Source organism: Carassius carassius, chromosome 5 (assembly GCF_963082965.1).
Source record: "Carassius carassius chromosome 5, fCarCar2.1, whole genome shotgun sequence".
NCBI classification, from domain to species: domain Eukaryota; kingdom Metazoa; phylum Chordata; class Actinopteri; order Cypriniformes; family Cyprinidae; genus Carassius; species Carassius carassius.
The window spans coordinates 38,323,537-38,328,243 of NC_081759.1; positions in this window are offsets into that span (position 1 = coordinate 38,323,537).

Sequence of the window (4,707 nt, forward strand, 5' to 3'; positions counted from 1 at the left end):
TGATATACAAGTACTCTTATATGCTTTGTATTATTATTTTTGAAATACATTTTAACAGGTTGATTACTGTTGTATATTCTAACCATTTGTACTAATCTTAGATGGGCAAGATCCATCATATATGGATTGCTTTAAAACTATATTAATTTTGGATTTGTATTTTCTATATTTGAAGCTGGTTTTAATACTTATTAATCTGTTTGCAAGTGATGATTTGTTATGAGTTGTATTGTCATTTTCTATATTCTCTGAATAAATTTGCATACTAAAATACCACCTCACTGTCTGACCTGGATTGAAGTAGTTTTTTGCATCACTTATAAATGACTGAACATTATTATAAAGTTAACGTGTTACTGAATTTTTATTTTGGGGAAAACTACAGTATCCCTTTAACTGATTCACGAGTAAAGACCATACCACAAGCAAATATATAAATGAATAGTTTATTGTTCAGAATGTTAGAGATGAGTTGGAAGAGGATGAAAAGGTAAATAGAAAACGATGACAGTTAAGTTGATCTTGGCATCTTGAACTGATGACCCCGAGATACTCAAGGTGGGGGTATGATTTCGTATGTATACTTGGGCCAGATGATAAGGACCATCTAAGTTGGGAAGAGCTGAGGTAAGCTTAGGCTTGATGGAGAACTTGATATTGTTGTGGATGAAGGCATGGTGTGGTCGAGATGACCAGAGGCCAAGGGTTCTGATCGTCTCATTGGAGATTCAACATCTGGCTGCTGATGTTATGAATCTTGTGGCTGGTTTCCAATTTCTGTAAGGAAGAGGGGGTCTTTAGGAAGTGCTTAGCCTGCATGTCAAGAGCGGACATGTTCAGAAATAGATCTGAAAGAAATCAGAAGAAGTATGAACAGAAGATGTAGATAGGTTATGCAACATTGGACTGATTATTCTTTATCCACACAAAAGCCTGTTCTTTTATTTAAGACTTTTTTTTAAAGAATAGTATAAAGTTATGCATATTATGATCAAATACATAGTGTAGTTTGTATAAATTGTATATTGCGAGACCAGTGTTGGGGAGTAACTAGTTACATGTAACGGCGTTACGTAATTTAATTACAAAATTATTGTAACTGTAATTAGTTACAGTTACTAAGAAAAAATGAGTAATTAAATTACAGTTACTTATGAAATTTTTTACGATTACAAAGGGGACTACATTTGAATATTTACGCACATCCACATACAGATTTAACTGATTTATTTCCCAAATTGCACTGACTTTTCTGAGACATACCGCCCTAATAATTTCCGGGATGCGGAAATACAGTCATTCATAAAAACGGAATGCCTAACGCGGACGGAATATGCCACATTTTAGATGACTAAATCAAAAGTAGGTCAGTACACTTGAATCAAAACATGACATGGACTAGTGTCTGTGAATATAAAGCCCCAAAAATGCAATATATGACTTGCACATTCTGCGTGTCTGTGGAAATCAGGCGCGGACTGGACACCGGGAGAACCGGGACAATTCCCGGTGGCCTGGCAGACGATTTTGCCCCACTATTTAATATCATTATTGTATAATTGCCTGCCGAATGTACCAAAGCGATCATTTGCGAATCCGCCATTTGATAATTAAATCTCTAATAAGCAGTGTTGGGAAGGTTACTTTGGAAATGTAATAGGTTACAGATTACAAGTTACCCTGTTTAAAAAGTAATAGTAGTGTAACTTTTTCAATTACTTTATTAAAGTAATGTAACTAATTACTTTTGAGTACTTTTTGATTACTTTTCTAAATTTGTGAAAATTAAAGAATAATAAATAAAAGCATATACATCAACTTAAATACAGTTATCTAATAAGCATGTGACGTATTCTGTGTAATAAACTCCTGAAACATTGGTGTTTTTTGAACTGCTGTCTCTGTATATGATGATAGTTTTCTCAAAATAAGTAAAATGCACATGAAGTGACACAGAGCAGTTCTAGAAATTATGTTTATGTGCTCGTGTACTCCTATATTGAGGCGGCAGAGGTTGAAAACACTGCGAGCTTCAGTAGGCCTATGTGTAGTAAATGAAACCATGTCTTTGCCATTAATTTACAGGAGGGGCGGACTGGGAAAAAAATTCAGACTGGAAAATTCAAACTTATACAAACAAATTCATGGACAAAACTATTTTTTGTATGGACCTGGGGACATGCAAAATAATTATAAGTTCTCTCCTGAACTGCACCTTCACTTCCATTTTTCTCTTCAGTCTCTTTATTTTGCCCTGTTATCCATCTCTCTCATGACTTTAATACTCAAGATTGAACAAAACTATACTTTACAATACAATACTCTACAATACTACAATATCTTTATAGAAAAATCCTAATACTGTACACGAGTCATGTTTTTCCCTTACAAAAAATTACCATGCTTTTATTAGCCTATATAAAAGTAAAATAACCTTGTTTTGTTTTTGTTTTTTTGCAAATGGATTTGTATTTATTTTTAAATAAATACATTTGTAAAATAATTTTACATTTTTGGTTATCACATTTAAACAATAGTAACCATTTTCTCTGGATTTATAGTTAAATATTAAAATGTTAATTTTCGTAAGGGTTGTGTTGTTGACTGTCATAGCTCCCCCTAAACCTATAAAAAAAAATTGGATTTTTTTTCAGCTGAATTACTACTGTAACATTACAACAGATAATAATGATGTCCTTTATATAGTATTTTGAGTGATGACTGATGAGCAACGTGCTGCTGCTTGATTAAATAAATAAAAAAACAAAGACAAAAAAACATCTTTACAGATGAAACTGACCTGAAACCCTGAACAGGAGTTCTGCTTCTCTGCTCCAGCAGTCCACTTTATTCTCTCTCTCTCTCTCTCTCTCTCTCTCTCTCTCTCTCTCTCTCTCTCTCTCTCTCTCTCGCATTGATTAGGGGCTACCTCTGATCCAAACCGTTTGGCGGAGGCGCGGAGAGCGCGCGAGTCACAACTAACACTTCATGACTTATTAGAGATTTAATTATCAAATGACGGATTCGCAAATGATCGCTTTAGTACACTCGGCAGGCAATTATACAATAATGATATTAAATAGTGGGGCAAAATCGGCTGCCAGGCCACCGCGGGAATTGTCCTGGTTCTCCCGGTGTCCAGTCCGCGCCTGATTTCCACAGACACGCAGAATGTGAAAGTCATATATTGCATTTTTGGGGCTTTATATTCACAGACACTAGTCGATGTCATGTTTTGATTCAAGTGTACTGACCTACTTTTGATTTAGTCATCCAAAATGTGGCATATTCCGTCCGCGTTAGGCATTCCGTTTTTATGACTGGATTCTACGAATTAGACTGTATTTCCGCATCCCGGAAATTATTAGCGCGGTATGTCTCAGAAAAGTCAGTGCAATTTGGGAAAGAAATCAGTTAAATCTGTATGTGGATGTGTGTAAATATTCAAATGTAATCCCCTTTGTAATCGTAAAAAATTTCATAAGTAACTGTAATTTAATTACTCATTTTTTCTTAGTAACTGTAACTAATTACAGTTACAATAATTTTGTAATTAAATTACGTAACGCCGTTACATGTAACTAGTTACTCCCCAACACTGCTAATAAGTCATGAAGTGTTAGTTGTGACTCGCGCGCTCTCCGCGCCTCCGCCAAACGGTTTGGATCAGAGGTAGCCCTAATCAATGCGAGAGAGTGGACTGTAGAAGTGCACAGCTGGAGCAGAGAAGCAGAACTCCTGTTCAGGGTTTCAGGTCAGTTTCATCTGTAAAGATGCTTTTTTGTCTTTGTTTTTTTTATTTATTTAATCAAGCAGCAGCACGTTGCTCATCAGTCATCACTCAAAATACTATATAAAGGACATCATTATTATCTGTTGTAATGTTACAGTAGTAATTCAGCTGAAAAAAAATCCAATTTTTTTTATAGGTTTAGGGGGAGCTACGACAGACAACAACACAACCCTTACGAAAATTAACATTTTAATATTTAACTATAAATCCAGAGAAAATGGTTACTATTGTTTAACTGTGATAACCAAAAATGTAAAATTATTTTACAAATGTATTTATTTAAAAATAAATACAAATCCATTTGCAAAAAAAAAAAAAAACAAGGTTATTTTACTTTTATATAGGCTAATAAAAGCATGGTAATTTTTTGTAAGGGAAAAACATGACTCGTGTACAGTATTAGGATTTTTCTATAAAGATATTGTTGTATTGTAGAGTATTGCATTGTAAAGTATAGTTTTGTTCAATCTTGAGTATTAAAGTCATGAGAGAGATGGATATCAGGGCAAAATAAAAAGACTGAAGAGAAAAATGGAAGTGAAGGTGCAGTTCAGGAGAGAACTTTTAATTATTTTGCATGTCCCCAAATTAAAGATTTAAACCTTTTTTATGTCAGGTCCATACAAAAAATAGTTTTGTCCATGAATTTGTTTGTATAAGTTTGAATTTTCCAGTCTGAATTTTTTTCCCAGTCCGCCCCTCTTGTAAATTAATGGCAAAGACATGGTTTCATTTACTACACATAGGCCTACTGAAGCTCGCAGTGTTTTCAACCTCTGCTGCCTCAATATAGGAGTACACGAGCACATAAACATAATTTCTAGAACTGCTCTGTGTCACTTCATGTGCATTTTACTTATTTTGAGAAAACTATCATCATATACAGAGACAGCAGTTCAAAAAACACCAATGTT